This window comes from Tachyglossus aculeatus, chromosome 17, assembly GCF_015852505.1.
Source record: "Tachyglossus aculeatus isolate mTacAcu1 chromosome 17, mTacAcu1.pri, whole genome shotgun sequence".
In the NCBI taxonomy this organism is placed as follows: domain Eukaryota; kingdom Metazoa; phylum Chordata; class Mammalia; order Monotremata; family Tachyglossidae; genus Tachyglossus; species Tachyglossus aculeatus.
The window spans coordinates 3,848,920-3,859,803 of NC_052082.1; the positions used below are offsets into that span (position 1 = coordinate 3,848,920).

The following is a 10,884-nucleotide window of genomic DNA, read 5'->3' on the forward strand; positions in this document are numbered from 1 at the left end:
CATTTCCTACCCATAAGCAACACCACGGACACATCACTCCCAGAACGCCCCGCTCTCCATCTGCAATCGTTCTGGTAGTGGATCCATGGAGTTTTCCTGGTAAAAATATGGAAGTGATTTACCATTTCCTCCTTCCACAGAGTAAACTTAAGTCCCCACCCTCGACTCTCTCCCGTGCTGCTGCTGCCCAGCACTGGTGAGTTTTGCCTTGTAGCAGATTGCCTTCCACCCGCTAGCCACTGCCCAAGCTAGGAATGGAATGGGTAGACCTGTGCTTGACTCTCCCTCCCGTAGCCGAGACTGGTGGAGTACTGGAAACTCTCCAGGTGTGATCTGGAGAGGGGCTAGGTAAGGTAGGAGGGAGCGAATTGATTGAGGGCTTCAAAGAGTTAACAGGCCAATTCAGAGAACCGGTGTTGGTCGACAGAGTCAAAGACAGCTGAGAGGTCGAGGAGGATTAGGATGGAATAGAGGCCATTGGCTTTGGCAAGTAGGAGATCATTGGCCCAAAGGAGATTATCCCTGCTTTTAAATTAGGAAACTGAACTATGAATAGTTTCATGGCTTCACCAATCCAACAGTAGTGACCGGATTCCCTTCAGATAACTTGGCCCCTGTTCTAGGGAGACTCCAAGTCTCATTTGACAACCTTCAATATTAATATCGATTGATACTACAAAATGTTGTACGATAGAGCTCTATTGACGAGAAGATCACGTGTAATCGTGACTTGTGTAGTATGGTGCTCTGCACACTGTGACTGATTTATTCACACTATAAACTCTCACTAACAACCGTCACACCCCCCTCCCACTGGGAGGTGAGAGTCAGACTGGGGGGTAGAATGGAACAAGTAATACAGCCTTCACAGGAGGCTCTTTATCAAATTGGAAAAGCTTGTGTTTAATCTGAACATGTGCTGAAAGAATACGTTTCGGAGGCCAGAAAGGGAGTGTTTTGTTCTCAGCCCAGAGGCAGAGCAGAAATATCAGCAAATCAGGACTGTGAGAAAGCCAAATCCTCTAGGGAGATCTCTGAGCCAAAACCAACTCTGCCCAAGGACAATCTTTCAGGGAAAAAGGCAATCTAATTTTTTATGATCTCAAACAATTAACGTTCAGTTGATACACAGAAATCACCACAAAAAGAACTGGTTGAAAACACCTCTTTGGTTTGAAAATGAGAAGGCTTGAATTTGTGCTGCAATGAAATATTTTGGATCCTTTGTTCTTCATTTTTTAAAACGAGCTTTGATTCTTTTTTCCCCCTCCCATACAGACAGAGCCAATAATTGGTAATACGGTTCTATGCAGGAAATCAATGAGAACACATTTTTCTTTTATTAGGTTCCATCTGTAATGACCAGTTGGGAAAAGACACCCAAAATGTATGAAAGCTTCATTTGTCTCTGCTTTGATTGCCTTTTCCATTGATTTTAGGGGAAATTCAGCAAATGTTTCCTAAAATGGATGCAGCGATTAACAGTATTCAGAATGCCATGGAAATATAACAATCTCTAATTGTAATTTGGAAGTCTCTGTATATTTCAGACAAACACAGTCTGGGAGAGGGATTGTCACCTAAAATTTCTAATTACCTTAAATGTCGGCTCGGATCCAGCAAAAGGCCATTGGTTTAGGTAAAGAGAACAGAGATTTGAACAGGTAGATAAGCCCTGCTTCTCTTAGATAAATTGTAAAACTGTCACAGCAGCACCAAGTATTATGGACACTGTTGTATACCACATTAAATATCTTAATAAAAAAGTCCAGCGACAGTGTGCAATCTTTGAAAGATTACCGCAGTTTACCTGTGCTGCCTCCTAAATCCCATCTTGAAAATAGATGCCTTAAGCAGCCTTCAAACTGATCAATAACTTACAAATGGAAAATTCCCAAATGCAATTTGATATATCTAGACAGTTTTCTTAAGGTCTCAGAGTCGGTAGGAGTAATGGATTTCAAAGACGGTGATTCGAAAGAACTCTCTACCCTCCATACTGTTTAGAGTAAAAGCAGATTACCCATTTACTAACATTCTGGGCTGGGATCATATTTACCTTCACTGTACTCTCTTAAGCATTTAATAATAATACACATAGTACGTATTAAGCGCTTAATATGGGTCAAACAGTATTCAAAGCATTGGAGTGCTAACAAGATTATCAGGTGGGATGCAGTCCCACAGGTAAGGACCGTCTCTATATTCATTCATTCATTCATTCAATCAATAATAATTATTGAGCACTTACTGTGTGCACAGCACTGTACTAAGCGCATGGGAAGTACAAGTTTGCAACATATAGAGACGGTCCCTACCCAACAGCGGGCTCACAGTCTAGAAGGGGGAGACAGACAACCAAACAAAACATATAAACCAACTCGGGGGGTCGCGTAACTATATATGTTGTTGGCTTGTACTTCCAAAGTGCTTAGTACAGTGCTCTGCACACAGTAAGTGCTCAATAAATACGATTGATTGATTGATTGATTGATTGAATGAATGAATGGAGCTCCCAGTCTAAGTAGGAAGGAGAACAGATATTGACTGCCTGTTTCATAGCCGAGGAAACCGAGGTCCGGAAAAATGAGGTGACTTACCCAGCGGACAGGTGACAAAGCTGGGATTAGAACCCAGGGCCTCTGATTCCTGGCCTTTCCTCTTTCCAGTAGATCACAGAGCTACTCCTGTAGTAGATCAATAGAATCGACTGCATGTTTATTCTGTGCAGAGCACTACTCTAAGCACACAGGAGAGTGTGATACTTAGACATGATCTCTGCCCTTACGTGGGGAAGAGGGACAATAAATTGCAGGTACCTTAATGCACTGCTCTGCACAAAGTAAATGCCCAATACGATTGATTGATTGAAGCAACCAAGTATATAAGTGTTGGAGGTGTGCTTAGTACAGTGCTCTGCACACAGTAAGTGCTCAATAAATGTGATTGAATGAATGAATGATTGACTATCCAAGTACTTAGTGGGAAAGCTTTATTTGTATTGATGTCTGTCTTCCCCACTCTAGGCTGTCAGCTTGTTGTGGGCAGGGAATATCACTTTTTACTGTTGTATTGTACTTTCCCAAGTGCTTAGTACGATGCTCTGCACACAGTGAGTGCTTAATAAATGCAATCGAATGATACACAAGTTCTGTTTTGTTTAGGGTCTAAGGAACCTCCTACCTTCTTGTCCATTCATTGAGTTGACCACTCATTCATTCATTCATTGTTGCCAGTCTTTTAGACTGTGAGCCCATTGTTGGGTAGGGACTGTCTCTATATGTTGCCAACTTGTACTTCCCAAGTGCTTAGTACAATGATCTGCACACAGTAAGCGCTCAATAAATACGATTGATTAATTGAATGAATTGAGTCCACCTGAATCTTCTCATTTATTTTGTGTTGTTTCTGGTTATACTGTAACCTCTCAAGCGTTTAGTACAGTCCTCTGCACCCAGTAAGCTCTTTGTAAACATGATTGATTAATTTGATTGGTTCTCTTAGTCTCTGGGTAGAGAATTTATAAAAATAGACGTTAGAGGGGTCTTGTCCTTGATCTTACCATGTTTACTTTTGCGCTTTGGAGATTTTTATCATTCCTCTCGCACACAGCATTTAATGGTAGCAATTGATATCCCTATTGGATGAATAAACTGAAGACTAAATGACTTGCTCAAGGTCAACTCTGCTGACACTTCAGATCCCATAATGTGCCAATGTTTTGAGAAATCCACTGAACCTAAGGATCTTTCTTAATCTTTTCATACCTGAAGTGTGGCCAGAAAGAGAACTGACACTAATTGGAGTTTGGGATTGCCACTTTTTCACTACCTGGGATGAATAAAGTGTGTCGATTAGGCAACACAACAGAGAAAGAAAATATGAAACCTAATAACTAACATTTTGAACACGTATTCAACTAAAGATAGAGCAATCCAAGTGAAATTACATATTTTATTCTGGCTGCATTTTGGTTCAGGCTCTTGAAAACTACTTTTTTTCCCCCACATTATTATTCTAAACTTTCTTCATCATTCCACAAAGAAGTTGCTCTTCACGGTATTAAGTGGAGCTTACCATTGCATTCAAATGCTTTGTTTTGATATGAGTAAAGCAAGTGAGGGAATTGATAATTATCTTTTCATTGTAAAATTATTTTACATGATCTTTATAATTTGTCATGACCATCTTCTAATGATAGTCATTTTTTCGCAGTTTAAAATTACTTTTGGGTTTCCTGAAAATACAATACATTATTAGACATCAGATTTAACGATTTCAGTTAAGTGATTTTGCAATAAGATTGCTCTTCTGGTGCTGTGTTCAATGAATGAAGCATAATAATAGTGAGTTATCATTTTCTGTTTGTTGGAAAATCCCTGTTGTTTAGTAGAGGACTTTGGGTAAGGGGGTTTAGAGTAAAATGTTACTTGAGGCAGAATAAATATGTGTTGTACTTGAGAAGTAGTGTGACCTAGTGGAAAGAGTCTGGGATTGGGAATCAGAGGATCTGGGTCCTAATCCTACCTCTGCCACTTGTCTGCTGTGTGACCTTGGGCAAATCACTTAACTTCTCTGCGCCTCATTTCCCTCAGCTACAAAATGGGGATTCCAAACCTGTTCTCCTTCCTACTTAGATTGTGAGCCCCATGTGAGACCTAATTATCTTGTATCTATCCCCGTGCTTAGTACAGCGCTTGACACGTAGTAAGTGCATAACAAATACCATTATCGTTGTTATCATTATTATTATGTATAACAAAAGTTTTTGGATTTCACTGAATTTACATATGCAGAAATAAGCTAGAGCAACTGCATATCTTGCATTTACGTGCCCCTGTTGATATTGTTTTGTTGATATTGAATCAATTGTTCAGTATTTTTAGAAAATGTCTGTAAATCACTTAGGAATGTTGTTTTAATTGAATGAGGGTTTAATACCAGTGGTCCTATTTATTGAGCATCCACTTCAACCAACACAATAGGCTAATCAATCAATCGTATTTATTGAGCGCTTACTGTGTGCAGAGCACTGTACTAAGCGCTTGGGAAGTACAAGTCGACAACACATAGAGACAGTCCCTACCCAACAGTGGGCTCACAGTCTAAAAGGGGGAGACAGAGAACAAAACCAAACATACTAATAAAATAAAATAAATAGAATAGATATGTACAAGTAAAATAAATAAATGAATAAATAAATGCAGTAATAAATATGTACAAACATATGTACATAGAACAGATGCATTAGACTGTGTTCCTTGCCCACAGGGAACGGGAAAGGCCGGTATAAAAATGTTTACACTAAATCAGAATAAATTGCCTGAAAAATGGATTATGCTTTTATGCTCCCTCAAGGAAGGTGGCTGAGGTGAGCTAGGAGGCACACCTCCTCCAAGAAGCCTTCCCTGACTAAGCCCTCCTCTGCTCCTCTCCTCCTCCCTTCTGCATCGCCCTGACTTGCTCCCTTCATCATCCCCCCTCCCAGCCTCACAACTCTTCCATATATATCTGTAATTTAATTATTATATCTGTAATTTAATTATTTATGTACCTTAATGTCTGTCTCCCCCTCTAGACTGTGAGCTCTTTGTGGGAAGGGAATGTGTCTGATTATCGTTGTATTGTACTCTCCCAAGTTCTTAGTACAGTGCTTTGTACACAGTAAGCACTCAGTAAATATGATTGAAGGAATGGGAAAGATTCCTTTCTGCCTAGGTTTCAACTTCTCAGTGGGGATTAAGACTGTGAGCCCCACATGGGATGTGGACTGAATCCAGCCTGATCTGCTTGTTTCTACTTAGTACTGTGCCCGGAACGTAGTAAACGTTTAACAAATACCATAAAAAAATAATCGAAGCAGATATGCTCTGTGTTCGACAGCCCGCCCCAAATTTGAAGAATGTAGGGAGAGCAGGTATCCTTGGCCTAGTGACAAAAGCACCGCCCTAGGAGCCGGAGGCCCTGAGTTCTAATTCCAGCTCTGCCACTAGTCTGCTGTGTGTCCTTGGACAAGTCACTTTGCTTTTCTGTGTCTCAGTTACCTCATCTGTAAAATGGGGATTAAGACTGTGAGCCCCACTTGGGACAGGGACTGTGTCTGATCTGATTACCTTGTATCTACCCCAGCACTTAGAACGATGCTTGGCACATAGTAAGCACATAACAAAAACCACAGTTGCTATTATTTTGTTATTATTATTTCTGCAGGAAATAGAGGCCCAGGGAGGTGAAATAATAATAATTATTATTATTGTATTTGTTAACCTCTTACTTCCGGAGCAGCATGGCTGAATGGAAAGAGCATGGGCTTGGAAGTCAGAGGATGTGGGTTCTAATCCCAGCTTTGCCACTTGTTTGCTGTGTGACCTTGGACAAGTCACTTCACTTCTCTGGGCCTCAGTTACCTCATCTGTAGAATGGGGATTAAAAGTATGAGGCCCACGTGGGACAACCTGATTACCCTGGATCTAGCCAGTACTTAGAACAGTGCTTGGCACATAGTAAGTGCTTAACAAATGCTGTTGTTATTATTATTATTATTATTATTATTATTATTATTATTATTATTATTATTATTATTGTTATGTGCAAAGCACTGTTCTAAGTGCTAGTGTTGAATCAAGTCGATCAGGTTGGACACAGTGTTTTGCCCAAAGTGACACAGCAGAGCTGAAACTAGAAAGTGAGTCTCCTCCCTTCCAATCCCATGCTTTTTCCAGTAGGCCTCACCAGCCCATGTGCACCATTTGCTTCTGTCCTTATTGGGAACCTGCAGGAGGGGTGTATCCACATCATTCATCCAGTCATATTTATTGAGCACTTACTGTGTGTAGAGCACTGTACTATGCGCTTGGGAGGTACCAGTCGGCAACATATAGAGATGGTCCCTACCCAACAACGGGCTCACAGTCTAGAAGGGGGAGACAGACAACAAAACAAAACATGTAGACAGGTGTCAAAATCATCAGAACAAATAGAATTATTGCTATATGCGCATCATTAACAAAATAAATAGAATAGTAAATATTTACAAGTAAACTAATTAGAGTAATAAATCTGTAAAAATATATACAAGTGCTGTGGGGAGGGGAAGCAGGGGGGTGGATGGGGAGGAGGAGAGGAAAAAGGGGGCTCAGTCTGGGAAGGCCTCCTGGAGGAGGTGAGCTCTCAGTAGGGCTTTGAAGGGAGGAAGAGAGCTAGTTTGGCGGATGTGCGGAGGGAAGACATTCCAGGCCAGGGGAAGGACGTGGGCCCAGGGTTGACGGCGGGACAGGCGAGAACGAGGTACATTGAGGAGGTTAGCGGCAGAGGAGCGGAGGGTGTGGGCTGGGCTGGAGAAGGAGAGAAGGGAGGTGAGGTAAGAGGGGGCGAGGTGATGGACAGCCTTGAAGCCGAGGGTGAAGAATTTTTACTTGATTTGTAGGTTGACAGTCAACCAATGGAGATTTTTGAGGAGGGGAGTGACATGCCCAGAGCATTTCTGTACAAAGATAATCCAGGCAGCGGAGTGAAGTATAGACTGAAGCAGGGAGAGACAGGAGGATGGGACATCACCACCACAGGGTTAAGCATGGAGGCAAAGATGAGGCTTTAGTCACTGCTACTTCTCTGATCACACAATGTCACACAGAAGGAGCCAATTCAGGAGAGCCCATCCCCCAGAAACAGCTGCTATCTGAGAAATCCAGCCCGAGACCTCTCCCGTGTTTAAATAAAATGATTTCATGCATGACCTGTTGACCAAACCTACTCTAATCTTACTTAATAGTCCCTAGAGTGCTCAAAATAACAAAGATGATAATGATAGCATTTGTTAAGTGCTTACTATGTGCCGAGCACTGTTCTAACTGCTGGGGATTATACAAGGTAATCAGGTTGTCCCACATGGGGCTCACACTTTTAATCCCCATTTTACAGATGAGGTAACTGAGGCCCAGAGAAGTTAAGTGACTTGCCCAAAGTCACACAGTTGACAAGTGGCAGAGCCGGGATTAGAACCCGTGACCTCTAACTCCTAAGCCCGGGCTCTTTCCAGTGAGCCACTATGCTTCTCTGAGACCGTGGCTGCTCATCCCAGAGAGTGCTCATGGGACACGCTTTGTAGCTTTAGTTGTGGTCTTAATGAGGAGAAATGAATGGCACTCCTGGCTTTGAGATGACTGAACAATTTTAACATGGCAGTGTGCTTTCCATTATTGGAAATACAGTTGAGGATTTAATAATGGTGGTATTTATGTGCTTTAACTACTGTAGGAAGAGTTGGAATAAATACAAGGTAATCAGATCAGATACAGTCCCCATCCTACATGGCTTTTACATAAACACTTATCTAGAACAGTGCTTTGCACATAGTAAGTGCTTAACAATTGCCATCATTATTATTATTAATGGTAGAAATTTGAGCTTTCTTTCACTTTTTTTTCAGTGACAAAACCGTTTTACGCACACAGTTTCCAAACGCAGGGGTTGCAACCTACATATGCGTCTATCCCAGTGCTTAGTATGCTGAGAAGTAGCATGGCCTAGTGGATAGAATCTATCTCTCTAACCCCATTCCTTCTCACCTTACCAAAACACTTGCCCCCTCCTTTCTTCACTTCTCAGCAGCTATCATCCTAACTGTTCACTCTCCAATGGCTTCTTCCTCACTGCTTTCAAACATATCCATGTCTTCCCCATTCTAAAAAAAACCCTACCTTGACCCCACGGCTCCCTCCAGTTATCACCCCATTTCCCTCCTATCATTCACCTCCCGGGATAGACCTGGGAATCAGAGGACCTGGTTTCTATTTATTTATTTATTTATTATTTCTATTTATTTATTTATTTTACCTGTACATATCTATTCTATTTATTTTATTTTGTTAGTATGTTTGGTTTTGTTCTCTGTCTCCCCCTTTTAGACTGTGAGCCCACTGTTGGGTAGGGACTGTCTCTATATGTTGCCAACTTGTACTTCCCAAGCGCTTAATACAGTGCTCTGCACACAGTAAACGCTCAATAAATACGATTGATTGATTCTAATCCCAGCTCTACCACTTGTCTGCTGTGTGACCTTGGGCAAGTGACTTCACTTCTCTGTGACTGTTACCTCGTCCATAAAGTGGGGATTAAGACTGTGAGCCCCAAGTGGGGCAAGGACTGTGTCCAACCTGATTACCTTGTATTTCACCAGTGCTTAGAACAATGTTTGGCACATAGGAAGCACTTAACAAATACCATAATTATTATTATTACTACAGTACTTGGTACATTATAAGTGCTTAACAAACACTATTTTTTTTTCTTATTATTTTATCCGTACTGCTGTTACTCTAATTCATTTTTACTCCCTCAAGTTTTTGGTATAATGGTCTGAAGACAGTAATTGCTCAGTTAACACAAGTTATGATGAAATAATGAAGCAGTCCAAAGCAAGCACACATTCCTTCTGTGGGTTCACTTGAATTTTGATCCTTACTTAGAAGCAAAACAGTTTGCACTCAAACAGATAGAGCATTCAGTTCCCAACGATTGGATCTGGCTGCTTTTCTCAGGCACACCTCTATTTTTTTTTTTGGTATTTGTTAAGCGCTTACTATGTGCCAGGCACTGTACTAAGTGCTGGGGCAGATAAAAGCTGGTCAGGTTGGACACAGTCCCTGTCCCACAAAGGGCTCAGAGTCGTAGTCCCCATTTTACAGGTGAGGGAACTTTTATACTCCCAAGTGCTTAGTGAAGTGCTCTGCACACAGTAAGCGATCAATAAATATAATTGACTGATTGATTCCATAGGTCTCAGTTGTCTCATCGGTAATATGGGGATTAAGACTGTGAGCTCCCTGCGGGACCTGATTAGCTTCCATCTTTCCCAGTGATGAGAACAGTGCCTGGCAAATAATGTGCTAAATACCATGAAAAAAAAGTTAATCACATTAAAATGTCTCTGTCCCTTATAAACTCACAGTAACTCATTCCACCTGTTTTGTGTCACAAGAGCCATGGACCTATTACGGGTTTGCCCTGGCCCATCTGCAAAATACCTGCCTCAGACTTTGTTCTGCATCTCTTCACAAAGTTTAATTGGCCAATAATTAGCTGCTCTATTGTCCCCCTCCTTGCTTGTCAAACGTTTTCTCCCCCCAGTGTCATATGTTAACAAAAGCAGTTTTCTCCTACCAAAACTCTTGAGATTTTATTTTAATAGATAATTTCATGCATGGATAATGTTGCATTGGAAATAAACAGGCTTAAAAACCACTCCAAAGTGGTTTTCTTCTGTATGCCTGGAATCAAGTGGTCTTGCCTTTCGGCAAAATTGCCTGCTGACCCTTATAATTGCCCCGTTTCATTATCACCCCCCAATGGCAGCTCCCTCCCTCCCTCACTCCCTCCAGCGAACTTCTGTGTGTGTCCCTGCTTGATACATCCAGCACGGTCCAGTGGATAGAGCCCAGGCCTTCGGGTCAGAGGAGCTGGGTTCTAATCCTGCCTCCGCCAAATGTCTGCTTTGTGACCCTGGGCAAATCACTTCTTTGTGCCTCAGTTCCCTCACCTGTAAAATGGGGACTAAGATTGTGAGCCCTATGTGGGACAGGGACTGTGTCCAACCTGACCAGGTTTTATCTGTCCCAGCACTTAGTACAGTGCCTGGCACATAGTAAGCGCTTAACAAATACCAAAAAAAAAAAAATAGAGGTGTGCCTGAGAAAAACAGCCAGATCCAATCGTTGGGAACTGAATGCTGTATCTGTTTGAGCGCAAACTGTTTTGCTTCTAAGTAAGGATCAAAATTCAAGTGAACCCACAGAAGGAATGTGTGCTTGCTTTGGACTGCTTCATTATTTCATCATAACTTGTGTTTATTGAGCAATTACTGTCTTCAGACCATTATATCAAAAA

The 10,884-nt window shown here is 41.6% G+C and overlaps 1 non-coding gene across 1 annotated transcript; it reads right to left on the reverse strand.

The window, feature by feature from the left end:
* Positions 1 to 206: 206 nt before the first annotated feature.
* LOC119939782 lies at positions 207 to 344 on the reverse strand. The gene has a single exon (XR_005454745.1). It is a non-coding gene; the product is annotated as a small nucleolar RNA SNORA7 (small nucleolar RNA).
* Positions 345 to 10,884: the final 10,540 nt, after the last annotated feature.